The sequence below is a fragment of the Euprymna scolopes genome, chromosome 18, assembly GCF_053919585.1.
Source record: "Euprymna scolopes isolate OS-2025 chromosome 18, ASM5391958v1, whole genome shotgun sequence".
In the NCBI taxonomy this organism is placed as follows: Eukaryota; Metazoa; Mollusca; class Cephalopoda; order Sepiida; family Sepiolidae; genus Euprymna; species Euprymna scolopes.
Window position 1 is genome coordinate 104,216,181 of NC_136499.1, and position 19,352 is coordinate 104,235,532.

Sequence of the window (19,352 nt, forward strand, 5' to 3'; positions counted from 1 at the left end):
GTCATTATGTGGAATAGTCCGTAAGCAACGAAAGCGTCGGTGGTGTAACGGTTAGCATGGTTGCCTTCCAAGCAGTCGATCCGGGTTCGATTCTCGGCCGACGCATCAATGTTTTTCATCGTGGTATCGTTATAATGTTTTGCATCAGTCAGAGAAGGTAAATGTTCAAGATGCATGCTGGTTAAAAAACACAAGGTAAACGTTGTACGAAAACAATTCTTTCAAACAGATTTTTATTCTGAAATCGTGTTTCGACAACGAATTATAAAACGGACAAAGAACTTGATGTTTAACTTTTAAAGGGATTTCAGTTTTTTACCTTCCGCAACTATCGCTAATGCCCGGCTAGCTCAGTCGGTAGAGCATGAGACTCTTAATCTGGGTGTCGTGAGTTCGAGCCCTACGTCGGGCTAAGTATCGTTGTGTCACTTTTATGATTAACTGTTCATTACCAGACATGTAAAATATTGTCAAGTTTTGTTAGAATATCAACTCAACGTCATTGTGTGGAATAGTCCGTAAGCAACGAAAGCGTCGGTGGTGTAACGGTTAGCATGGTTGCCTTCCAAGCAGTCGATCCGGGTTCGATTCCCGGCCGACGCATCAATGTTTTTCATCGTGGTATCGTTATAATGTTTTGCATCAGTCAGAGAAGGTAAATGTTCAAGATGCATGCTGGTTAAAAAACACAACGTAAACGTTGTACGAACACAATTCTTTCAAACAGATTTTTATTCTGAAATCGTGTTTCGACAACGAATTATAAAACGGACAAAGTACTTGATGTTTAACTTTTAAAGGGATTTCAGTTTTTTACCTTCCGCAACTATCGCTAATGCCCGGCTAGCTCAGTCGGTAGAGCACGAGACTCATAATCTGGGTGTCGTGGGTTCGAGCCCTACGTCGGGCTAAGTATTGTTGTGTCACTTTTATGATTAACTGTTCATTACCAGACATGTAAAATATTTTCAAGTTTTGTTAGAATATCAACTCAACGTCATTGTGTGGAATAGTCCGTAAGCAACGAAAGCGTCGGTGGTGTAACGGTTAGCATGGTTGCCTTCCAAGCAGTCGATCCGGGTTGGATTCCCGGCCGACGCATCAATGTTTTTCATCGTGGTATCGTTATAATGTTTTGCATCAGTCAGAGAAGGTAAATGTTCAAGATGCATGCTGGTTAAAAAACACGAGGTAAACGTTGTACGAAAACAATTCTTTCAAACAGATTTTTATTCTGAAATCGTGTTTCGACAACGAATTATAAAACGGACAAAGTACTTGATGTTTAACTTTTAAAGGGATTTCAGTTTTTTACCTTCCGCAACTATCGCTAATGCCCGGCTAGCTCAGTCGGTAGAGCACGAGACTCTTAATCTCGGCGTCGTGGGTTCGAGCCCCATGTCGGGCTAAGTATTGTTGTGTCACTTTTATGATTAACTGTTCATTACCAGACATGTAAAATATTTTCAAGTTTGGTTAGAATATCAACTCAACGTCATTGTGTGGAATAGTCCGTAAGCAACGAAAGCGTCGGTGGTGTAACGGTTAGCATGGTTGCCTTCCAAGCAGTCGATCCGGGTTCGATTCCCGGCCGACGCATCAATGTTTTTCATCGTGGTATCGTTATAATGTTTTGCATCAGTCAGAGAAGGTAAATGTTCAAGATGCATGCTGGTTAAAAAACACAAGGTAAACGTTGTACGAAAACAATTCTTTCAAACAGATTTTTATTCTGAAATCGTGTTTCGACAACGAATTATAAAACGGACAAAGTACTTGATGTTTAACTTTTAAAGGGATTTCAGTTTTTTACCTTCCGCAACTATCGCTAATGCCCGCCTAGCTCAGTCGGTAGAGCACGAGACTCTTAATCTTTGCGTCGTGGGTTCGAGCCCCACGTCGGGTTAAGTATTGTTGTGTCACTTTTATGATTAACTGTTCATTACCAGACATGTAAAATATTTTCAAGTTTTGTTAGAATATCAACTCAACGTCATTGTGTGGAATAGTCCGTAAGCAACGAAAGCGTCGGTGGTGTAACGGTTAGCATGGTTGCCTTCCAAGCAGTCGATCCGGGTTCGATTCCCGGCCGACGCATCAATGTTTTTCATCGTGGTATCGTTATAATGTTTTGCATCAGTCAGAGAAGGTAAATGTTCAAGATGCATGCTGGTTAAAAAACACATGGTAAACGTTGTACGAAAAAAAATTCTTTCAAACAGATTTTTATTCTGAAATCGTGTTTCGACAACGAATTATAAAACGGACAAAGTACTTGATGTTTAACTTTTAAAGGGATTTCAGTTTTTTACCTTCCGCAACTATCGCTAATGCCCGGCTAGCTCAGTCGGTAGAGCACGAGACTCTTAATCTCGGCGTCGTGGGTTCGAGCCCCAAGTCGGGTTAAGTATTGTTGTGTCACTTTTATGATTAACTGTTCATTACCAGACATGTAAAATATTTTCAAGTTTTGTTAGAATATCAACTCAACGTCATTGTGTGGAATAGTCCGTAAGCAACGAAAGCGTCGGTGGTGTAACGGTTAGCATGGTTGCCTTCCAAGCAGTCGATCCGGGTTCGATTCCCGGCCGACGCATCAATGTTTTTCATCGTGGTATCGTTATAATGTTTTGCATCAGTCAGAGAAGGTAAATGTTCAAGATGCATGCTGGTTAAAAAACACATAGTAAACGTTGTACGAAAAAAAATTCTTTCAAACAGATTTTTATTCTGAAATCGTGTTTCGACAACGAATTATAAAACGGACAAAGTACTTGATGTTTAACTTTTAAAGGGATTTCAGTTTTTTACCTTTTGTAAATATCGCTAATGCCCGGCTAGCTCAGTCAGTAGAGCACAAGATTCATAATCTCGGAGGCGTGGGTTCGAGGCCCACGTCGGGCTAAGTATTGTTGTGTCACTTTTATGATTAACTGTTCACTACCAGACATGTAAAATATTTTCAAGTTTTGTTAGAATATCAACTCAACATCATTGTGTGGAATAGTCCGTAAGAAACGAAAGCGTCGGTGGTGTTACGGTTAGCATGGTTGCCTTCCAAGCAGTCGATCCGGGTTCGATTCCCGGCCGACGCATCAATGTTTTTCATCGTGGTATCGTTATAATGTTTTGCATCAGTCAGAGAAGGTAAATGTTAAAGATGCATGCTGGTTAAAAAACACAAGGTAAACGTTGTACGAAAACAATTCTTTCAAACAGATTTTTATTCTGAAATCGTGTTTCGACAACGAATTATAAAACGGACAAAGTACTTGATGTTTAACTTTTAAAGGGATTTCAGTTTTTTACCTTCCGCACACATCGCTAATGCACGGCTAGCTCAGTCGGTAGAGCATGAGACTCTTAATCTGGGTGTCGTGGGTTCGAGCCCTACGTCGGGCGAAGTATTGTTGTGTCACTTTTATGATTAACTGTTCATTACCAGACATGTAAAATATTTTCAAGTTTTGTTAGAATATCAACTCAACGTCATTGTGTGGAATAGTCCGTAAGCAACGAAAGCGTCGGTGGTGTAACGGTTAGCATGGTTGCCTTCCAAGCAGTCGATCCGGGTTCGATTCCCGGCCGACGCATCAATGTTTTTCATCGTGGTATCGTTATAATGTTTTGCATCAGTCAGAGAAGGTAAATGTTCAAGATGCATGCTGGTTAAAAAACACAAGGTAAACGTTGTACGAAAACAATTCTTTCAAACAGATTTTTATTCTGAAATCGTGTTTCGACAACGAATTATAAAACGGACAAAGTACTTGATGTTTAACTTTTAAAGGGATTTCAGTTTTTTACCTTCCGCAACTATCGCTAATGCCCGGCTAGCTCAGTCGGTAGAGCATGAGACTCTTAATCTGGGTGTCGTGGGTTCGAGCCCTACGTCGGGCTAAGTATTGTTGTGTCACTTTTATGATTAACTGTTCATTACCAGACATGTAAAATATTTTCAAGTTTGGTTAGAATATCAACTCAACGTCATTGTGTGGAATAGTCCGTAAGCAACGAAAGCGTCGGTGGTGTAACGGTTAGCATGGTTGCCTTCCAAGCAGTCGATCCGGGTTCGATTCCCGGCCGACGCATCAACGTTTTTCATCGTGGTATCGTTATAATGTTTTGCATCAGTCAGAGAAGGTAAATGTTCAAGATGCATGCTGGTTAAAAAACACAAGGTAAACGTTGTACGAAAACAATTCTTTCAAACAGATTTTTATTCTGAAATCGTGTTTCGACAACGAATTATAAAACGGACAAAGTACTTGATGTTTAACTTTTTAAGAGTTTCAGTTTTTTAACTTCCGTGAATATCTCGCTAATGCCCGGCTAGCTCAGTCGGTAGAGCACGAGACTCTTAATCTCGGAGTCGTGGGTTCGAGCCCCACGTCGGGCTAAGTATTGTTGTGTCACTTTTATGAGTAACTGTTCATTACCAGACATGTAAAATATTTTCAAGTTTTGTTAGAATATCAACTCAACGTCATTGTGTGGAATAGTCCGTAAGCAACGAAAGCGTCGGTGGTGTAACGGTTAGCATGGTTGCCTTCCAAGCAGTCGATCCGGGTTCGATTCCCGGCCGACGCATCAATGTTTTTCATCGTGGTATCGTTATAATGTTTTGCATCAGTCAGAGAAGGTAAATGTTCAAGATGCATGCTGGTTAAAAAACACAAGGTAAACGTTGTACGAAAACAATTCTTTCAAACAGATTTTTATTCTGAAATCGTGTTTCGACAACGAATTATAAAACGGACAAAGTACTTGATGTTTAACTTTTAAAGGGATTTCAGTTTTTTACCTTCCGCAACTATCGCTAATGCCCGGCTAGCTCAGTCGGTAGAGCATGAGACTCTTAATCTGGGTGTCGTGGGTTCGAGCCCTACGTCGGGCTAAGTATTGTTGTGTCACTTTTATGATTAACTGTTCATTACCAGACATGTAAAATATTTTCAAGTTTTGTTAGAATATAGACTCAACGTCATTGTGTGGAATAATCCGTAAGCAACGAAAGCGTCGGTGGTGTAACGGTTAGCATGGTTGCCTTCCAAGAAGTCGATCCGGGTTCGATTTCCGGCCGACGCATCAATGTTTTTCATCGTGGTATCGTTATAATGTTTTGCATCAGTCAGAGAAGGTAAATGTTCAAGATGCATGCTGGTTAAAAAACACAAGGTAAACGTTGTACGAAAACAATTCTTTCAAACAGATTTTTATTCTGAAATCGTGTTTCGACAACGAATTATAAAACGGACAAAGTACTTGATGTTTAACTTTTTAAGAGTTTCAGTTTTTTACCTTCCGTAAATATCTCGCTAATCCCCGGCTAGCTCAGTCGGTAAAGCACGAGACTCTTAATCTCGGAGTCGTGGGTTCGAGCCCCACGTCGGGCTAAGTATTGTTGTGTCACTTTTATGTTTATCTGTTCATTACCAGACATGTAAAATATTTTCAAGTTTTGTTAGAATATCAACTCAACGTCATTGTGTGGAATAGTCCGTAAGCAACGAAGGCGTCGGTGGTGTAACGGTTAGCATGGTTGCCTTCCAAGCACTCGATCCGAGTTCGATTCCCGGCCGACGCATCAATGTTTTTCATCATGGTATCGTTATAATGTTTTGCATCAGTCAGAGAAGGTAAATGTTCAAGATGCATGCTAGTTAAAAAACACAAGGTAAACGTTGTACGAACACAATTCTTTCAAACAGATTTTTATTCTGAAATCGTGTTTCGACAACGAATTATAAAACGGACAAAGTACTTGATGTTAACTTTTAAAGGGATTTTAGTTTTTTACCTTTTGTAAATATCGCTAATGCCCGGCTAGCTCAGTCGGTAGAGCACGAGACTCCTTATCTTGGAGTCGTGGGTTCGAGGCCCACGTCGGGCTAAGTATTGTTGTGTCACTTTTATGATTAACTGTTCATTACCAGACATGTAAAATATTTTCAAGTTTTGTTAGAATATCAACTCAACGTCATTGTGTGGAATAGTCCGTAAGCAACGAAAGCGTCGGTGGTGTAACGGTTAGCATGGTTGCCTTCCAAGCAGTCGATCCGGGTTCGATTCCCGGCCGACGCATCAATGTTTTTCATCGTGGTGTCGTTATAATGTTTTGCATCAGTCAGAGAAGGTAAATGTTCAAGATGCATTTTTTATTCTGAAATCGTGTTTCGACAACGAATTATAAAACGGACAAAGTACTTGATGTTTAACTTTTAAAGGGATTTCAGTTTTTTACCTTCCGCAACTATCGCTAATGCCCGGCTAGCTCAGTCGGTAGAGCACGAGACTCTTAATCTGGGTGTCGTGGGTTCGAGCCCTACGTCGGGCTAAGTATTGTTGTGTCACTTTTATGATTAACTGTTCATTACCAGACATGTAAAATATTTTCAAGTTTTGTTAGAATATCAACTCAACGTCATTGTGTGGTATAGTCCGTAAGCAACGAAAGCGTCGGTGGTGTAACGGTTAGCATGGTTGCCTTCCAAGCAGTCGATCCGCGTTCGATTACCGGCCGACGCATCAATGTTTTTCATCGTGGTATCGTTATAATGTTTTGCATCAGTCAGAGAAGGTAAATGTTCAAGATGCATGCTGGTTAAAAAACACAAGGTAAACGTTGTACGAAAAAAAATTCTTTCAAGCAGATTTTTATTCTGAAATCGTGTTTCGACAACGAATTATAAAACGGACAAAGTACTTGATGTTTAACTTTTAAAGGGATTTCAGTTTTTTACCTTCCGCAACTATCGCTAATGCCCGGCTAGCTCAGTCGGTAGAGCATGAGACTCTTAATCTGGGTGTCGTGGGTTCGAGCCCCACGTCGGGCTAAGTATTGTTGTGTCACTTTTATGATTAACTGTTCATTACCAGACATGTAAAATATTTTCAAGTTTTGTTAGAATATCAACTAAACGTCATTGTGTGGAATAGTCCGTAAGCAACGAAAGCGTCGGTGGTGTAACGGTTAGCATGGTTGCATTCCAAGCAGTCGACCCGGGTTCGATTCCCGGCCGACGCATCAATGTTTTTCATCGTGGTATCGTTATAATGTTTTGCATCAGTCAGAGAAGGTAAATGTTCAAGATGCATGCTGGTTAAAAAACACAAGGTAAACGTTGTACGAAAACAATTCTTTCAAACAGATTTTTATTCTGAAATCGTGTTTCGACAACGAATTATAAAACGGACAAAGTACTTGATGTTTAACTTTTAAAGGGATTTCAGTTTTTTACCTTCCGCAACTATCGCTAATGCCCGGCTAGCTCAGTCGGTAGAGCACGAGACTCTTAATCTGGGTGTCGTGGGTTCGAGCCCTACGTCGGGCTAAGTATTGTTGTGTCACTTTTATGATTAACTGTTCATTACCAGACATGTAAAATATTTTCAAGTTTTGTTAGAATATCAACTCAACGTCATTGTGTGGAATAGTCCGTAAGCAACGAAAACGTCGGTGGTGTAACGGTTAGCATGGTTGCCTTCCAAGCAGTCGATCCGCGTTCGATTCCCGGCCGACGCATCAATGTTTTTCATCGTGGTATCGTTATAATGTTTTGCATCAGTCAGAGAAGGTAAATGTTCAAGATGCATGCTGGTTAAAAAACACAAGGTAAACGTTGTACGAAAAAAAATTCTTTCAAGCAGATTTTTATTCTGAAATCGTGTTTCGACAACGAATTATAAAACGGACAAAGTACTTGATGTTTAACTTTTAAAGAGTTTTAGTTTTTTACCTTCCGTGAATATCTCGCTAATGCCCGGCTAGCTCAGTCGGTAGAGCATGAGACTCTTAATCTGGGTGTCGTGGGTTCGAGCCCTACGTCGGGCTAAGTATTGTTGTGTCACTTTTATGATTAACTGTTCATTACCAGACATGTAAAATATTTTCAAGTTTTGTTAGAATATCAACTCAACGTCATTGTGTGGAATAGTCCGTAAGCAACGAAAGCGTCGGTGGTGTAACGGTTAGCATGGTTGCCTTCCAAGCAGTCGATCCGGGTTCGATTCCCGGCCGACGCATCAATGTTTTTCATCGTGGTATCGTTATAATGTTTTGCATCAGTCAGAGAAGGTAAATGTTCAAGATGCATGCTGGTTAAAAAACACAACGTAAACGTTGTACGAAAACAATTCTTTCAAACAGATTTTTATTCTGAAATCGTGTTTCGACAACGAATTATAAAACGGACAAAGTACTTGATGTTTAACTTTTAAAGGGATTTCAGTTTTTTACCTTCCGCAACTATCGCTAATGCCCGGCTAGCTCAGTCGGTAGAGCATGAGACTCTTAATCTGGGTGTCATGGGTTCGAGCCCTACGTCGGGCTAAGTATTGTTGTGTCACTTTTATGATTAACTGTTCATTACCAGACATGTAAAATATTTTCAAGTTTTGTTAGAATATAGACTCAACGTCATTGTGTGGAATAATCCGTAAGCAACGAAAGCGTCGGTGGTGTAACGGTTAGCATGGTTGCCTTCCAAGAAGTCGATCCGGGTTAGATTTCCGGCCGACGCATCAATGTTTTTCATCGTGGTATCGTTATAATGTTTTGCATCAGTCAGAGAAGGTAAATGTTCAAGATGCATGCTGGTTAAAAAACACAAGGTAAACGTTGTACGAAAACAATTCTTTCAAACAGATTTTTATTCTGAAATCGTGTTTCGACAACGAATTATAAAACGGACAAAGTACTTGATGTTTAACTTTTTAAGAGTTTCAGTTTTTTACCTTCCGTAAATATCTCGCTAATCCCCGGCTAGCTCAGTCGGTAAAGCACGAGACTCTTAATCTCGGAGTCGTGGGTTCGAGCCCCACGTCGGGCTAAGTATTGTTGTGTCACTTTTATGTTTATCTGTTCATTACCAGACATGTAAAATATTTTCAAGTTTTGTTAGAATATCAACTCAACGTCATTGTGTGGAATAGTCCGTAAGCAACGAAAGCGTCGGTGGTGTAACGGGTAGCATGGTTGCCTTCCAAGCAGTCGATCCGGGTTCGATTCCCGGCCGACGCATCAATGTTTTTCATCGTGGTATCGTTATAATGTTTTGCATCAGTCAGAGAAGGTAAATGTTCAAGATGCATGCTGGTTAAAAAACACAAGGTAAACGTTGTACGAAAACAATTCTTTCAAACAGATTTTTATTCTGAAATCGTGTTTCGACAACGAATTATAAAACGGACAAAGTACTTGATGTTTAACTTTTAAAGGGATTTCAGTTTTTTACCTTCCGCAACTATCGCTAATGCCCGGCTAGCTCAGTCGGTAGAGCATGAGACTCTTAATCTGGGTGTCGTGGGTTCGAGCCATACGTCGGGCTAAGTATTGTTGTGTCACTTTTATGATTAACTGTTCATTACCAGACATGTAAAATATTTTCAAGTTTGGTTAGAATATCAACTCAACGTCATTGTGTGGAATAGTCCGTAAGCAACGAAAGCGTCGGTGGTGTAACGGTTAGCATGGTTGCCTTCCAAGCAGTCGATCCGGGTTCGATTCCCGGCCGACGCATCAACGTTTTTCATCGTGGTATCGTTATAATGTTTTGCATCAGTCAGAGAAGGTAAATGTTCAAGATGCATGCTGGTTAAAAAACACAAGGTAAACGTTGTACGAAAACAATTCTTTCAAACAGATTTTTATTCTGAAATCGTGTTTCGACAACGAATTATAAAACGGACAAAGTACTTGATGTTTAACTTTTAAAGGGATTTCAGTTTTTTACCTTCCGCAAGTATCGCTAATGCCCGGCTAGCTCAGTCGGTAGAGCATGAGACTCTTAATCTGGGTGTCGTGGGTTCGAGCCCTACGTCGGGCTAAGTATTGTTGTGTCACTTTTATGATTAAATGTTCATTACCAGACATGTAAAATATTTTCAAGTTTTGTTAGAATATCAACTCAACGTCATTGTGTGGAATAGTCCGTAAGCAACGAAAGCGTCGGTGGTGTAACGGTTAGCATGGTTGCCTTCCAAGCAGTCGATCCGGGTTCGATTCCCGGCCGACGCATCAACGTTTTTCATCGTGGTATCGTTATAATGTTTTGCATCAGTCAGAGAAGGTAAATGTTCAAGATGCATGCTGGTTAAAAAACACAAGGTAAACGTTGTACGAAAACAATTCTTTCAAACAGATTTTTATTCTGAAATCGTGTTTCGACAACGAATTATAAAACGGACAAAGTACTTGATGTTTAACTTTTAAAGGGATTTCAGTTTTTTATCTTCCGCAACTATCGCTAATGCCCGGCTAGCTCAGTCGGTAGAGCATGAGACTCTTAATCTGGGTGTCATGGGTTCGAGCCCTACGTCGGGCTAAGTATTGTTGTGTCACTTTTATGATTAACTGTTCATTACCAGACATGTAAAATATTTTCAAGTTTTGTTAGAATATAGACTCAACGTCATTGTGTGGAATAATCCGTAAGCAACGAAAGCGTCGGTGGTGTAACGGTTAGCATGGTTGCCTTCCAAGAAGTCGATCCGGGTCAGATTTCCGGCCGACGCATCAATGTTTTTCATCGTGGTATCGTTATAATGTTTTGCATCAGTCAGAGAAGGTAAATGTTCAAGATGCATGCTGGTTAAAAAACACAAGGTAAACGTTGTACGAAAACAATTCTTTCAAACAGATTTTTATTCTGAAATCGTGTTTCGACAACGAATTATAAAACGGACAAAGTACTTGATGTTTAACTTTTTAAGAGTTTCAGTTTTTTACCTTCCGTAAATATCTCGCTAATCCCCGGCTAGCTCAGTCGGTAAAGCACGAGACTCTTAATCTCGGAGTCGTGGGTTCGAGCCCCACGTCGGGCTAAGTATTGTTGTGTCACTTTTATGTTTATCTGTTCATTACCAGACATGTAATATATTTTCAAGTTTTGTTAGAATATCAACTCAACGTCATTGTGTGGAATAGTCCGTAAGCAACGAAAGCGTCGGTGGTGTAACGGTTAGCATGGTTGCCTTCCAAGCAGTCGATCCGGGTTCGATTCCCGGCCGACGCATCAACGTTTTTCATCGTGGTATCGTTATAATGTTTTGCATCAGTCAGAGAAGGTAAATGTTCAAGATGCATGCTGGTTAAAAAACACAAGGTAAACGTTGTACGAAAACAATTCTTTCAAACAGATTTTTATTCTGAAATCGTGTTTCGACAACGAATTATAAAACGGACAAAGTACTTGATGTTTAACTTTTAAAGGGATTTCAGTTTTTTACCTTCCGCAACTATCGCTAATGCCCGGCTAGCTCAGTCGGTAGAGCATGAGACTCTTAATCTGGGTGTCGTGGGTTCGAGCCCTACGTCGGGCTAAGTATTGTTGTGTCACTTTTATGATTAACTGTTCATTACCAGACATGTAAAATATTTTCAAGTTTTGTTAGAATATCAACTCAACGTAATTGTGTGGAATAATCCGTAAGCAACGAAAGCGTCGGTGGTGTAACGGTTAGCATGGTTGCCTTCCAAGCAGTCGATCCGCGTTCGATTCCCGGCCGACGCATCAATGTTTTTCATCGTGGTATCGTTATAATGTTTTGCATCAGTCAGAGAAGGTAAATGTTCAAGATGCATGCTGGTTAAAAAACACAAGGTAAACGTTGTACGAAAAAAAATTCTTTCAAGCAGATTTTTATTCTGAAATCGTGTTTCGACAACGAATTATAAAACGGACAAAGTACTTGATGTTTAACTTTTTAAGAGTTTCAGTTTTTTAACTTCCGTGAATATCTCGCTAATGCCCGGCTAGCTCAGTCGGTAGAGCACGAGACTCTTAATCTCGGAGTCGTGGGTTCGAGCCCCACGTCGGGCTAAGTATTGTTGTGTCACTTTTATGATTAACTGTTCATTACCAGACATGTAAAATATTTTCAAGTTTTGTTAGAATATCAACTCAACGTCATTGTGTGGAATAGTCCGTAAGCAACGAAAGCGTCGGTGGTGTAACGGGTAGCATGGTTGCCTTCCAAGCAGTCGATCCGGGTTCGATTCCCGGCCGACGCATCAATGTTTTTCATCGTGGTATCGTTATAATGTTTTGCATCAGTCAGAGAAGGTAAATGTTCAAGATGCATGCTGGTTAAAAAACACAAGGTAAACGTTGTACGAAAACAATTCTTTCAAACAGATTTTTATTCTGAAATCGTGTTTCGACAACGAATTATAAAACGGACAAAGTACTTGATGTTTAACTTTTAAAGGGATTTCAGTTTTTTACCTTCCGCAACTATCGCTAATGCCCGGCTAGCTCAGTCGGTAGGGCATGAGACTCTTAATCTGGGTGTCATGGGTTCGAGCCCTACGTCGGGCTAAGTATTGTTGTGTCACTTTTATGATTAACTGTTCATTACCAGACATGTAAAATATTTTCAAGTTTTGTTAGAATATAGACTCAACGTCATTGTGTGGAATAATCCGTAAGCAACGAAAGCGTCGGTGGTGTAACGGTTAGCATGGTTGCCTTCCAAGAAGTCGATCCGGGTTAGATTTCCGGCCGACGCATCAATGTTTTTCATCGTGGTATCGTTATAATGTTTTGCATCAGTCAGAGAAGGTAAATGTTCAAGATGCATGCTGGTTAAAAAACACAAGGTAAACGTTGTACGACAACAATTCTTTCAAACAGATTTTTATTCTGAAATCGTGTTTCGACAACGAATTATAAAACGGACAAAGTACTTGATGTTTAACTTTTTAAGAGTTTCAGTTTTTTACCTTCCGTAAATATCTCGCTAATCCCCGGCTAGCTCAGTCGGTAAAGCACGAGACTCTTAATCTCGGAGTCGTGGGTTCGAGCCCCACGTCGGGCTAAGTATTGTTGTGTCACTTTTATGTTTATCTGTTCATTACCAGACATGTAATATATTTTCAAGTTTTGTTAGAATATCAACTCAACGTCATTGTGTGGAATAGTCCGTAAGCAACGAAAGCGTCGGTGGTGTAACGGTTAGCATGGTTGCCTTCCAAGCACTCGATCCGAGTTCGATTCCCGGCCGACGCATCAATGTTTTTCATCATGGTATCGTTATAATGTTTTGCATCAGTCAGAGAAGGTAAATGTTCAAGATGCATGCTAGTTAAAAAACACAAGGTAAACGTTGTACGAACACAATTCTTTCAAACAGATTTTTATTCTGAAATCGTGTTTCGACAACGAATTATAAAACGGACAAAGTACTTGATGTTTAACTTTTAAAGGGATTTTAGTTTTTTACCTTTTGTAAATATCGCTAATGCCCGGCTAGCTCAGTCGGTAGAGCACGAGACTCCTTATCTTGGAGTCGTGGGTTCGAGGCCCACGTCGGGCTAAGTATTGTTGTGTCACTTTTATGATTAACTGTTCATTACCAGACATGTAAAATATTTTCAAGTTTTGTTAGAATATCAACTCAACGTCATTGTGTGGAATAGTCCGTAAGCAACGAAAGCGTCGGTGGTGTAACGGTTAGCATGGTTGCCTTCCAAGCAGTCGATCCGGGTTCGATTCCCGGCCGACGCATCAATGTTTTTCATCGTGGTGTCGTTATAATGTTTTGCATCAGTCAGAGAAGGTAAATGTTCAAGATGCATGCTAGTTAAAAAACACAAGGAAAACGTTGTCGTAAAACAATTCTTTCAAACAGATTTTTATTCTGAAATCGTGTTTCGACAACGAATTATAAAACGGACAAAGTACTTGATGTTTAACTTTTAAAGGGATTTCAGTTTTTTACTTTTTGTAAATATCGCTAATGCCCGGCTAGCTCAGTCGGTAAAGCACGAGTATCTTAATCTCGGAGTCGTGGGTTCGAGGCCCACGTCGGGCTAAGTATTGTTGTGTCACTTTTATGATTAACTGTTCATTACCAGACATGTAAAATATTTTCAAGTTTTGTTAGAATATCAACTCAACGTCATTGTGTGGAATAGTCCGTAAGCAACGAAAGCGTCGGTGTTGTAACGGTTCGCATGGTTGCCTTCCAAGAAGTCGATCCGGGTTCGATTCCCGGCCGACGCATCAATGTTTTTCATCGTGGTATCGTTATAATGTTTTGCATCAGTCAGAGAAGGTAAATGTTCAAGATCCATGCTAGTTAAAAAACACAAGGTAAACGTTGTCGTAAAACAATTCTTTCAAACAGATTTTTATTCTGAAATCGTGTTTCGACAACGAATTATAAAACGGACAAAGTACTTGATGTTTAACTTTTTAAGAGTTTCTGTTTTTTTTTCTTTCATGTAATATCGCTAATGCCCGGCTAGCTCAGTCGGTAGAGCATGAGACTCTTAATCTGGGTGTCGTGGGTTCGAGCCCTACGTCGGGCTAAGTATTGTTGTGTCACTTTTATGATTAACTGTTCATTACAAGACATGTAAAATATTTTCAAGTTTTGTTAGAATATCAACTCAACGTCATTGTGTGGAATAGTCCGTAAGCAACGAAAGCGTCGGTGGTGTAACGGTTAGCATGGTTGCCTTCCAAGCAGTCGATCCGGGTTCGATTCCCGGCCGACGTATCAATGTTTTTCATCGTGGTATCGTTATAATGTTTTGAATCAGTCAGAGAAGGTAAATGTTCAAGATGCATGCTGGTTAAAAAACACAAGGTAAACGTTGTACGAAAACAATTCTTTCAAACAGATTTTTATTCTGAAATCGTGTTTCGACAACGAATTATAAAACGGACAAAGTACTTGATGTTTAACTTTTAAAGGGATTTCAGTTTTTTACCTTCCGCAACTATCGCTAATGCCCGGCTAGCTCAGTCGGTAGAGCATGAGACTCTTAATCTGGGTGTCGTGGGTTCGAGCCCTACGTCGGGCTAAGTATTGTTGTGTCACTTTTATGATTAACTGTTCATTACCAGACATGTAAAATATTTTCAAGTTTTGTTAGAATATCAACTCAACGTCATTGTGTGGAATAATCCGTATGCAACGAAAGCGTCGGTGGTGTAACGGTTAGCATGGTTGCCTTCCAAGAAGTCGATCCGGGTTCGATTCCCGGCCGACGCATCAATGTTTTTCATCGTGGTATCGTTATAATGTTTTGCATCAGTCAGAGAAGGTAAATGTTCAAGATGCATGCTGGTTAAAAAACACAAGGTAAACGTTGTACGAAAACAATTCTTTCAAACAGATTTTTATTCTGAAATCGTGTTTCGACAACGAATTATAAAACGGACAAAGTACTTGATGTTTAACTTTTAAAGGGATTTGAGTTTTTTACCTTTTGTAAATATCGCTAATGCCCGGCTAGCTCAGTCAGTAGAGCACGAGATTCATAATCTCGGAGTCGTGGGTTCGAGGCCCACGTCGGGCTAAGTATTGTTGTGTCACTTTTATGATTAACTGTTCATTACCAGACATGTAAAATATTTTCAAGTTTGGTTAGAATATCAACTCAACGCCATTGTGTGGAATAGTCCGTAAGCAACGAAAGCGTCGGTGGTGTAACGGTTAGCATGGTTGCCTTCCAAGCAGTCGATCCGGGTTCGATTCCCAGCCGACGAATCAATGTTTTTCATCGTGGTATCGTTATAATGTTTTGCATCAGTCAGAGAAGGTAAATGTTCAAGATGCATGCTGGTTAAAAAACACAAGGTAAACGTTGTACGAAAACAATTCTTTCAAACAGATTTTTATTCTGAAATCGTGTTTCGACAACGAATTATAAAACGGACAAAGTACTTGATGTTTAACTTTTAAAGGGATTTCAGTTTTTTACCTTCCGCAACTATCGCTAATGCCCGGCTAGCTCAGTTGGTAGAGCATGAGACTCTTAATCTGGGTGTCGTGGGTTCGAGCCCCACGTCGGGCTAAGTATTGTTGTGTCACTTTTATGATTAACTGTTCATTACCAGACATGTAATATATTTTCAAGTTTTGTTAGAATATCAACTCAACGTCATTGTGTGGAATAGTCCGTAAGCAACGAAAGCGTCGGTGGTGTAACGGTTAGCATGGTTGCCTTCCAAGCACTCGAACCGAGTTCGATTCCCGGCCTACGCATCAATGTTTTTCATCGTGGTATCGTTATAATGTTTTGCATCAGTCAGAGAAGGTAAATGTTCAAGATGCATGCTAGTTAAAAAACACAAGGTAAACGTTGTACGAACACAATTCTTTACAACAGATTTTTATTCTGAAATCGTGTTTCGACAACGAATTATAAAACGGACAAAGTACTTGATGTTTAACTTTTAAAGGGATTTCAGTTTTTTACCTTTTGTAAATATCGCTAATGCCCGGCTAGCTCAGTCGGTAGAGCACGAGTATCTTAATCTCGGAGTCGTGGGTTCGACGCCCACGTCGGGCTAAGTATTGTTGTGTCACTTTTATGATTAACTGTTCATTACCAGACATGTAAAATATTTTCAAGTTTTGTTAGAATATCAACTCAACGTCATTGTGTGGAATAGTCCGTAAGCAACGAAAGCGTCGGTGGTGTAACGGTTAGCATGGTTGCCTTCCAAGCAGTCGATCCGGGTTCGATTCCCGGCCGACGTATAAATGTTTTTCATCGTGGTATCGTTATAATGTTTTGAATCAGTCAGAGAAGGTAAATGTTCAAGATGCATGCTGGTTAAAAAACACAAGGTAAACGTTGTACGAAAACAATTCTTTCAAACAGTTTTTTTTTCTGAAATCGTGTTTCGACAACGAATTATAAAACGGACAAAGTACTTTATGTTTAACTTTTAAAGGGATTTCAGTTTTTTACCTTTTGTAAATATCGCTAATGCCCGGCTAGCTCAGTCAGTAGAGCACGAGATTCATAATCTCGGAGTCGTGGGTTCGAGGCCCACGTCGGGCTAAGTATTGTTGTGTCACTTTTATGATTAACTGTTCATTACCAGACATGTAAAATATTTTCAAGTTTGGTTAGAATATCAACTCAACGTCATTGTGTGGAATAGTCCGTAAGCAACGAAAGCGTCGGTGGTGTAACGGTTAGCATGGTTGCCTTCCAAGCAGTCGATCCGGGTTCGATTCCCGGCCGACGCATCAATGTTTTTCATCGTGGTATCGTTATAATGTTTTGCATCAGTCAGAGAAGGTAAAAGTTCAAGATGCATGCTGGTTAAAAAACACAAGGTAAACGTTGTACGAAAACAATTCTTTCAAACAGATTTTTATTCTGAAATCGTGTTTCGACAACGAATTATAAAACGGACAAAGTACTTGATGTTTAACTTTTAAAGGGATTTCAGTTTTTTACCTTCCGCAACTATCGCTAATGCCCGGCTAGCTCAGTCGGTAGAGCATGAGACTCTTAATCTGGGTGTCGTGGGTTCGAGCCCTACGTCGGGCTAAGTATTGTTGTGTCACTTTTATGATTAACTGTTCATTACCAGACATGTAAAATATTTTCAAGTTTTGTTAGAATATCAACTCAACGTCATTGTGTGGAATAGTCCGTAACCAACGAAATCGTCGGTGGTGTAACGGTTAGCATGGTTGCCTTCCAAGCAGTCGATCCGGGTTCGATTCCCGGCCGACGTATAAATGTTTTTCATCGTGGTATCGTTATAATGTTTTGAATCAGTCAGAGAAGGTAAATGTTCAAGATGAATGCTGGTTAAAAAACACAAGGTAAACGTTGTACGAAAACAATTCTTTCAAACAGATTTTTATTCTGAAATCGTGTTTCGACAACGAATTATAAAACGGACAAAGTACTTGATGTTTAACTTTTAAAGGGATTTCAGGTTTTTACTTTTTGTAAATATCGCTAATGCCCGGCTAGCTCAGTCAGTAGAGCACGAGATTCTTAATCTCGGAGTCGTGGGTTCGAGGCCCACGTCGGGCTAAGTATTGTTGTGTCACTTTTATGATTAACTGTTCATTACCAGACATGTAAAATATTTTCAAGTTTGGTTAGAATATCAACTCAACGTCATTGTGTGGAATAGTCCGTAAGCAACGAAAGCGTCGGTGGTGTAACGGTTAGCATGGTTGCCTTCCAAGCAGTCGATCCGGGTTCGATTCCCGGCCGACGCATCAATGTTTTTCATCGTGGTATCGTTATAATGTTTTGCATCAGTCAGTGAAGGTAAATGTTCAAGATGCATGCTGGTTAAAAAACACAAGGTAAACGTTGTACGAAAACAATTCTTTCAAACAGATTTTTATTCTGAAATCGTGTTTCGACAACGAATTATAAAACGGACAAAGTACTTGATGTTTAACTTTTAAAGGGATTTCAGTTTTTTACCTTCCGCAACTATCGCTAATACCCGGCTAGCTCAGTCGGTAGAGCATGAGACTCTTAATCTGGGTGTCGTGGGTTCGAGCCCTACGTCGGGCTAAGTATTGTTGTGTCACTTTTATGATTAACTGTTCATTACCAGACATGTAAAATATTTTCAAGTTTTGTTAGAATATCAACTCAACGTCATTGTGTGGAATAATCCGTAAGCAACGAAAGCGTCGGTGGTGTAACGGTTAGCATGGTTGCCTTCCAAGCAGTCGATCCGGGTTCGATTCCCGGCCGACGCATCAATGTTTTTCATCGTGGTATCGTTATAATGTTTTGCATCAGTCAGAGAAGGTAAATGTTCAAGATGCATGCTGGTTAAAAAACACAAGGTAAACGTTGTACGAAAACAATTCTTTCAAACAGATTTTTATTCTGAAATCGTGTTTCGACAACGAATTATAAAACGGACAAAGTACTTGATGTTTAACTTTTAAAGGGATTTCAGTTTTTTACCTTCCGCAACTATCGCTAATGCCCGGCCAGCTCAGTCGGTAGAGCACGAGACTCTTAATCTCGGCGTCGTGGGTTCGAGCCCCACGTCGGGCTAAGTATTGTTGTGTCACTTTTATGATTAACTGTTCATTACCAGACATGTAAAATATTTTCAAGTTTTGTTAGAATATCAACTCAACGTCATTGTGTGGAATAGTCCGTAAGCAACGAAAGCGTCGGTGGTGTAACGGTTAGCATGGTTGCCTTCCAAGCAGTCGATCCGGGTTCGATTCCCGGCCGACGCATCAATGTTTTTCATCGTGGTATCGTTATAATGTTTTGCATCAGTCAGAGAAGGTAAATGTTCAAGATGCATGCTGGTTAAAAAACACAAGGTAAACGTTGTACGAAAACAATTCTTTCAAACAGATTTTTATTCTGAAATCGTGTTTCGACAACGAATTATAAAACGGACAAAGTACTTGATGTTTAACTTTTAAAGGGATTTCAGTTTTTTACCTTCCGCAACTATCGCTAATGCCCGGCTAGCTCAGTCGGTAGAGCATGAGACTCTTAATCTGGGTGTCGTGGGTTCGAGCCCTACGTCGGGCTAAGTATTGTTGTGTCACTTTTATGATTAACTGTTCATTACCAGACATGTAAAATATTT

General features: G+C 40.0%; 69 non-coding genes across 69 annotated transcripts; all 69 read left to right on the forward strand.

Moving 5' to 3' along the window:
* The first annotated feature begins 33 nt into the window (after positions 1-33).
* Positions 34-105, forward strand: Trnag-ucc (transfer RNA glycine (anticodon UCC)). The gene has a single exon. It is a non-coding gene; the product is annotated as a tRNA-Gly (tRNA).
* Positions 106-339: 234 nt separating this feature from the next.
* Trnak-cuu (transfer RNA lysine (anticodon CUU)) lies at positions 340-412 on the forward strand. The gene has a single exon. It is a non-coding gene; the product is annotated as a tRNA-Lys (tRNA).
* A 119-nt stretch (positions 413-531) lies between these two features.
* Positions 532-603, forward strand: Trnag-ucc (transfer RNA glycine (anticodon UCC)). Its single transcript has one exon. It is a non-coding gene; the product is annotated as a tRNA-Gly (tRNA).
* Positions 604-837: 234 nt separating this feature from the next.
* On the forward strand, positions 838-910 carry Trnam-cau (transfer RNA methionine (anticodon CAU)). Its single transcript has one exon. It is a non-coding gene; the product is annotated as a tRNA-Met (tRNA).
* Positions 911-1,029: 119 nt separating this feature from the next.
* On the forward strand, positions 1,030-1,101 carry Trnag-ucc (transfer RNA glycine (anticodon UCC)). Its single transcript has one exon. It is a non-coding gene; the product is annotated as a tRNA-Gly (tRNA).
* Positions 1,102-1,335: 234 nt separating this feature from the next.
* Trnak-cuu (transfer RNA lysine (anticodon CUU)) lies at positions 1,336-1,408 on the forward strand. The gene has a single exon. It is a non-coding gene; the product is annotated as a tRNA-Lys (tRNA).
* Positions 1,409-1,527: 119 nt separating this feature from the next.
* Positions 1,528-1,599, forward strand: Trnag-ucc (transfer RNA glycine (anticodon UCC)). Its single transcript has one exon. It is a non-coding gene; the product is annotated as a tRNA-Gly (tRNA).
* Positions 1,600-1,833: 234 nt separating this feature from the next.
* On the forward strand, positions 1,834-1,906 carry Trnak-cuu (transfer RNA lysine (anticodon CUU)). The gene has a single exon. It is a non-coding gene; the product is annotated as a tRNA-Lys (tRNA).
* A 119-nt stretch (positions 1,907-2,025) lies between these two features.
* Trnag-ucc (transfer RNA glycine (anticodon UCC)) lies at positions 2,026-2,097 on the forward strand. The gene has a single exon. It is a non-coding gene; the product is annotated as a tRNA-Gly (tRNA).
* Positions 2,098-2,332: 235 nt separating this feature from the next.
* On the forward strand, positions 2,333-2,405 carry Trnak-cuu (transfer RNA lysine (anticodon CUU)). Its single transcript has one exon. It is a non-coding gene; the product is annotated as a tRNA-Lys (tRNA).
* Positions 2,406-2,524: 119 nt separating this feature from the next.
* On the forward strand, positions 2,525-2,596 carry Trnag-ucc (transfer RNA glycine (anticodon UCC)). The gene has a single exon. It is a non-coding gene; the product is annotated as a tRNA-Gly (tRNA).
* Positions 2,597-2,831: 235 nt separating this feature from the next.
* On the forward strand, positions 2,832-2,904 carry Trnam-cau (transfer RNA methionine (anticodon CAU)). The gene has a single exon. It is a non-coding gene; the product is annotated as a tRNA-Met (tRNA).
* A 119-nt stretch (positions 2,905-3,023) lies between these two features.
* Positions 3,024-3,095, forward strand: Trnag-ucc (transfer RNA glycine (anticodon UCC)). The gene has a single exon. It is a non-coding gene; the product is annotated as a tRNA-Gly (tRNA).
* Positions 3,096-3,329: 234 nt separating this feature from the next.
* Trnak-cuu (transfer RNA lysine (anticodon CUU)) lies at positions 3,330-3,402 on the forward strand. Its single transcript has one exon. It is a non-coding gene; the product is annotated as a tRNA-Lys (tRNA).
* Positions 3,403-3,521: 119 nt separating this feature from the next.
* Positions 3,522-3,593, forward strand: Trnag-ucc (transfer RNA glycine (anticodon UCC)). The gene has a single exon. It is a non-coding gene; the product is annotated as a tRNA-Gly (tRNA).
* A 234-nt stretch (positions 3,594-3,827) lies between these two features.
* Positions 3,828-3,900, forward strand: Trnak-cuu (transfer RNA lysine (anticodon CUU)). The gene has a single exon. It is a non-coding gene; the product is annotated as a tRNA-Lys (tRNA).
* A 119-nt stretch (positions 3,901-4,019) lies between these two features.
* Trnag-ucc (transfer RNA glycine (anticodon UCC)) lies at positions 4,020-4,091 on the forward strand. Its single transcript has one exon. It is a non-coding gene; the product is annotated as a tRNA-Gly (tRNA).
* A 235-nt stretch (positions 4,092-4,326) lies between these two features.
* Trnak-cuu (transfer RNA lysine (anticodon CUU)) lies at positions 4,327-4,399 on the forward strand. Its single transcript has one exon. It is a non-coding gene; the product is annotated as a tRNA-Lys (tRNA).
* Positions 4,400-4,518: 119 nt separating this feature from the next.
* Trnag-ucc (transfer RNA glycine (anticodon UCC)) lies at positions 4,519-4,590 on the forward strand. Its single transcript has one exon. It is a non-coding gene; the product is annotated as a tRNA-Gly (tRNA).
* Positions 4,591-4,824: 234 nt separating this feature from the next.
* Positions 4,825-4,897, forward strand: Trnak-cuu (transfer RNA lysine (anticodon CUU)). Its single transcript has one exon. It is a non-coding gene; the product is annotated as a tRNA-Lys (tRNA).
* Positions 4,898-5,323: 426 nt separating this feature from the next.
* Trnak-cuu (transfer RNA lysine (anticodon CUU)) lies at positions 5,324-5,396 on the forward strand. Its single transcript has one exon. It is a non-coding gene; the product is annotated as a tRNA-Lys (tRNA).
* Positions 5,397-5,515: 119 nt separating this feature from the next.
* Trnag-ucc (transfer RNA glycine (anticodon UCC)) lies at positions 5,516-5,587 on the forward strand. Its single transcript has one exon. It is a non-coding gene; the product is annotated as a tRNA-Gly (tRNA).
* A 233-nt stretch (positions 5,588-5,820) lies between these two features.
* Trnar-ccu (transfer RNA arginine (anticodon CCU)) lies at positions 5,821-5,893 on the forward strand. The gene has a single exon. It is a non-coding gene; the product is annotated as a tRNA-Arg (tRNA).
* A 119-nt stretch (positions 5,894-6,012) lies between these two features.
* On the forward strand, positions 6,013-6,084 carry Trnag-ucc (transfer RNA glycine (anticodon UCC)). The gene has a single exon. It is a non-coding gene; the product is annotated as a tRNA-Gly (tRNA).
* A 180-nt stretch (positions 6,085-6,264) lies between these two features.
* Trnak-cuu (transfer RNA lysine (anticodon CUU)) lies at positions 6,265-6,337 on the forward strand. The gene has a single exon. It is a non-coding gene; the product is annotated as a tRNA-Lys (tRNA).
* A 426-nt stretch (positions 6,338-6,763) lies between these two features.
* Trnak-cuu (transfer RNA lysine (anticodon CUU)) lies at positions 6,764-6,836 on the forward strand. Its single transcript has one exon. It is a non-coding gene; the product is annotated as a tRNA-Lys (tRNA).
* A 119-nt stretch (positions 6,837-6,955) lies between these two features.
* On the forward strand, positions 6,956-7,027 carry Trnag-ucc (transfer RNA glycine (anticodon UCC)). Its single transcript has one exon. It is a non-coding gene; the product is annotated as a tRNA-Gly (tRNA).
* A 234-nt stretch (positions 7,028-7,261) lies between these two features.
* Trnak-cuu (transfer RNA lysine (anticodon CUU)) lies at positions 7,262-7,334 on the forward strand. The gene has a single exon. It is a non-coding gene; the product is annotated as a tRNA-Lys (tRNA).
* A 427-nt stretch (positions 7,335-7,761) lies between these two features.
* Positions 7,762-7,834, forward strand: Trnak-cuu (transfer RNA lysine (anticodon CUU)). The gene has a single exon. It is a non-coding gene; the product is annotated as a tRNA-Lys (tRNA).
* Positions 7,835-7,953: 119 nt separating this feature from the next.
* Trnag-ucc (transfer RNA glycine (anticodon UCC)) lies at positions 7,954-8,025 on the forward strand. Its single transcript has one exon. It is a non-coding gene; the product is annotated as a tRNA-Gly (tRNA).
* A 234-nt stretch (positions 8,026-8,259) lies between these two features.
* Positions 8,260-8,332, forward strand: Trnak-cuu (transfer RNA lysine (anticodon CUU)). The gene has a single exon. It is a non-coding gene; the product is annotated as a tRNA-Lys (tRNA).
* Positions 8,333-8,758: 426 nt separating this feature from the next.
* Trnak-cuu (transfer RNA lysine (anticodon CUU)) lies at positions 8,759-8,831 on the forward strand. The gene has a single exon. It is a non-coding gene; the product is annotated as a tRNA-Lys (tRNA).
* Positions 8,832-8,950: 119 nt separating this feature from the next.
* Trnag-ucc (transfer RNA glycine (anticodon UCC)) lies at positions 8,951-9,022 on the forward strand. The gene has a single exon. It is a non-coding gene; the product is annotated as a tRNA-Gly (tRNA).
* Positions 9,023-9,256: 234 nt separating this feature from the next.
* On the forward strand, positions 9,257-9,329 carry Trnak-cuu (transfer RNA lysine (anticodon CUU)). The gene has a single exon. It is a non-coding gene; the product is annotated as a tRNA-Lys (tRNA).
* A 119-nt stretch (positions 9,330-9,448) lies between these two features.
* Positions 9,449-9,520, forward strand: Trnag-ucc (transfer RNA glycine (anticodon UCC)). The gene has a single exon. It is a non-coding gene; the product is annotated as a tRNA-Gly (tRNA).
* A 234-nt stretch (positions 9,521-9,754) lies between these two features.
* Positions 9,755-9,827, forward strand: Trnak-cuu (transfer RNA lysine (anticodon CUU)). The gene has a single exon. It is a non-coding gene; the product is annotated as a tRNA-Lys (tRNA).
* Positions 9,828-9,946: 119 nt separating this feature from the next.
* Positions 9,947-10,018, forward strand: Trnag-ucc (transfer RNA glycine (anticodon UCC)). The gene has a single exon. It is a non-coding gene; the product is annotated as a tRNA-Gly (tRNA).
* Positions 10,019-10,252: 234 nt separating this feature from the next.
* Trnak-cuu (transfer RNA lysine (anticodon CUU)) lies at positions 10,253-10,325 on the forward strand. The gene has a single exon. It is a non-coding gene; the product is annotated as a tRNA-Lys (tRNA).
* Positions 10,326-10,751: 426 nt separating this feature from the next.
* On the forward strand, positions 10,752-10,824 carry Trnak-cuu (transfer RNA lysine (anticodon CUU)). The gene has a single exon. It is a non-coding gene; the product is annotated as a tRNA-Lys (tRNA).
* A 119-nt stretch (positions 10,825-10,943) lies between these two features.
* Positions 10,944-11,015, forward strand: Trnag-ucc (transfer RNA glycine (anticodon UCC)). Its single transcript has one exon. It is a non-coding gene; the product is annotated as a tRNA-Gly (tRNA).
* Positions 11,016-11,249: 234 nt separating this feature from the next.
* On the forward strand, positions 11,250-11,322 carry Trnak-cuu (transfer RNA lysine (anticodon CUU)). Its single transcript has one exon. It is a non-coding gene; the product is annotated as a tRNA-Lys (tRNA).
* Positions 11,323-11,441: 119 nt separating this feature from the next.
* On the forward strand, positions 11,442-11,513 carry Trnag-ucc (transfer RNA glycine (anticodon UCC)). Its single transcript has one exon. It is a non-coding gene; the product is annotated as a tRNA-Gly (tRNA).
* A 236-nt stretch (positions 11,514-11,749) lies between these two features.
* Trnak-cuu (transfer RNA lysine (anticodon CUU)) lies at positions 11,750-11,822 on the forward strand. Its single transcript has one exon. It is a non-coding gene; the product is annotated as a tRNA-Lys (tRNA).
* A 119-nt stretch (positions 11,823-11,941) lies between these two features.
* Trnag-ucc (transfer RNA glycine (anticodon UCC)) lies at positions 11,942-12,013 on the forward strand. Its single transcript has one exon. It is a non-coding gene; the product is annotated as a tRNA-Gly (tRNA).
* A 234-nt stretch (positions 12,014-12,247) lies between these two features.
* On the forward strand, positions 12,248-12,320 carry Trnak-cuu (transfer RNA lysine (anticodon CUU)). The gene has a single exon. It is a non-coding gene; the product is annotated as a tRNA-Lys (tRNA).
* A 426-nt stretch (positions 12,321-12,746) lies between these two features.
* Positions 12,747-12,819, forward strand: Trnak-cuu (transfer RNA lysine (anticodon CUU)). The gene has a single exon. It is a non-coding gene; the product is annotated as a tRNA-Lys (tRNA).
* A 119-nt stretch (positions 12,820-12,938) lies between these two features.
* Positions 12,939-13,010, forward strand: Trnag-ucc (transfer RNA glycine (anticodon UCC)). The gene has a single exon. It is a non-coding gene; the product is annotated as a tRNA-Gly (tRNA).
* A 234-nt stretch (positions 13,011-13,244) lies between these two features.
* Positions 13,245-13,317, forward strand: Trnar-ccu (transfer RNA arginine (anticodon CCU)). The gene has a single exon. It is a non-coding gene; the product is annotated as a tRNA-Arg (tRNA).
* Positions 13,318-13,436: 119 nt separating this feature from the next.
* Trnag-ucc (transfer RNA glycine (anticodon UCC)) lies at positions 13,437-13,508 on the forward strand. The gene has a single exon. It is a non-coding gene; the product is annotated as a tRNA-Gly (tRNA).
* A 234-nt stretch (positions 13,509-13,742) lies between these two features.
* Positions 13,743-13,815, forward strand: Trnak-cuu (transfer RNA lysine (anticodon CUU)). The gene has a single exon. It is a non-coding gene; the product is annotated as a tRNA-Lys (tRNA).
* Positions 13,816-14,241: 426 nt separating this feature from the next.
* On the forward strand, positions 14,242-14,314 carry Trnak-cuu (transfer RNA lysine (anticodon CUU)). The gene has a single exon. It is a non-coding gene; the product is annotated as a tRNA-Lys (tRNA).
* Positions 14,315-14,433: 119 nt separating this feature from the next.
* Trnag-ucc (transfer RNA glycine (anticodon UCC)) lies at positions 14,434-14,505 on the forward strand. The gene has a single exon. It is a non-coding gene; the product is annotated as a tRNA-Gly (tRNA).
* A 234-nt stretch (positions 14,506-14,739) lies between these two features.
* Trnak-cuu (transfer RNA lysine (anticodon CUU)) lies at positions 14,740-14,812 on the forward strand. Its single transcript has one exon. It is a non-coding gene; the product is annotated as a tRNA-Lys (tRNA).
* A 119-nt stretch (positions 14,813-14,931) lies between these two features.
* Trnag-ucc (transfer RNA glycine (anticodon UCC)) lies at positions 14,932-15,003 on the forward strand. Its single transcript has one exon. It is a non-coding gene; the product is annotated as a tRNA-Gly (tRNA).
* Positions 15,004-15,237: 234 nt separating this feature from the next.
* Positions 15,238-15,310, forward strand: Trnam-cau (transfer RNA methionine (anticodon CAU)). Its single transcript has one exon. It is a non-coding gene; the product is annotated as a tRNA-Met (tRNA).
* A 425-nt stretch (positions 15,311-15,735) lies between these two features.
* Positions 15,736-15,808, forward strand: Trnak-cuu (transfer RNA lysine (anticodon CUU)). Its single transcript has one exon. It is a non-coding gene; the product is annotated as a tRNA-Lys (tRNA).
* Positions 15,809-16,233: 425 nt separating this feature from the next.
* Positions 16,234-16,306, forward strand: Trnak-cuu (transfer RNA lysine (anticodon CUU)). The gene has a single exon. It is a non-coding gene; the product is annotated as a tRNA-Lys (tRNA).
* A 119-nt stretch (positions 16,307-16,425) lies between these two features.
* On the forward strand, positions 16,426-16,497 carry Trnag-ucc (transfer RNA glycine (anticodon UCC)). The gene has a single exon. It is a non-coding gene; the product is annotated as a tRNA-Gly (tRNA).
* Positions 16,498-16,731: 234 nt separating this feature from the next.
* Positions 16,732-16,804, forward strand: Trnam-cau (transfer RNA methionine (anticodon CAU)). The gene has a single exon. It is a non-coding gene; the product is annotated as a tRNA-Met (tRNA).
* A 119-nt stretch (positions 16,805-16,923) lies between these two features.
* On the forward strand, positions 16,924-16,995 carry Trnag-ucc (transfer RNA glycine (anticodon UCC)). Its single transcript has one exon. It is a non-coding gene; the product is annotated as a tRNA-Gly (tRNA).
* Positions 16,996-17,229: 234 nt separating this feature from the next.
* Positions 17,230-17,302, forward strand: Trnak-cuu (transfer RNA lysine (anticodon CUU)). The gene has a single exon. It is a non-coding gene; the product is annotated as a tRNA-Lys (tRNA).
* A 119-nt stretch (positions 17,303-17,421) lies between these two features.
* Trnag-ucc (transfer RNA glycine (anticodon UCC)) lies at positions 17,422-17,493 on the forward strand. The gene has a single exon. It is a non-coding gene; the product is annotated as a tRNA-Gly (tRNA).
* Positions 17,494-17,727: 234 nt separating this feature from the next.
* Trnak-cuu (transfer RNA lysine (anticodon CUU)) lies at positions 17,728-17,800 on the forward strand. Its single transcript has one exon. It is a non-coding gene; the product is annotated as a tRNA-Lys (tRNA).
* A 119-nt stretch (positions 17,801-17,919) lies between these two features.
* Positions 17,920-17,991, forward strand: Trnag-ucc (transfer RNA glycine (anticodon UCC)). Its single transcript has one exon. It is a non-coding gene; the product is annotated as a tRNA-Gly (tRNA).
* A 234-nt stretch (positions 17,992-18,225) lies between these two features.
* Positions 18,226-18,298, forward strand: Trnak-cuu (transfer RNA lysine (anticodon CUU)). The gene has a single exon. It is a non-coding gene; the product is annotated as a tRNA-Lys (tRNA).
* A 119-nt stretch (positions 18,299-18,417) lies between these two features.
* Positions 18,418-18,489, forward strand: Trnag-ucc (transfer RNA glycine (anticodon UCC)). The gene has a single exon. It is a non-coding gene; the product is annotated as a tRNA-Gly (tRNA).
* A 234-nt stretch (positions 18,490-18,723) lies between these two features.
* Positions 18,724-18,796, forward strand: Trnak-cuu (transfer RNA lysine (anticodon CUU)). Its single transcript has one exon. It is a non-coding gene; the product is annotated as a tRNA-Lys (tRNA).
* Positions 18,797-18,915: 119 nt separating this feature from the next.
* Trnag-ucc (transfer RNA glycine (anticodon UCC)) lies at positions 18,916-18,987 on the forward strand. Its single transcript has one exon. It is a non-coding gene; the product is annotated as a tRNA-Gly (tRNA).
* Positions 18,988-19,221: 234 nt separating this feature from the next.
* Positions 19,222-19,294, forward strand: Trnak-cuu (transfer RNA lysine (anticodon CUU)). The gene has a single exon. It is a non-coding gene; the product is annotated as a tRNA-Lys (tRNA).
* Positions 19,295-19,352: the final 58 nt, after the last annotated feature.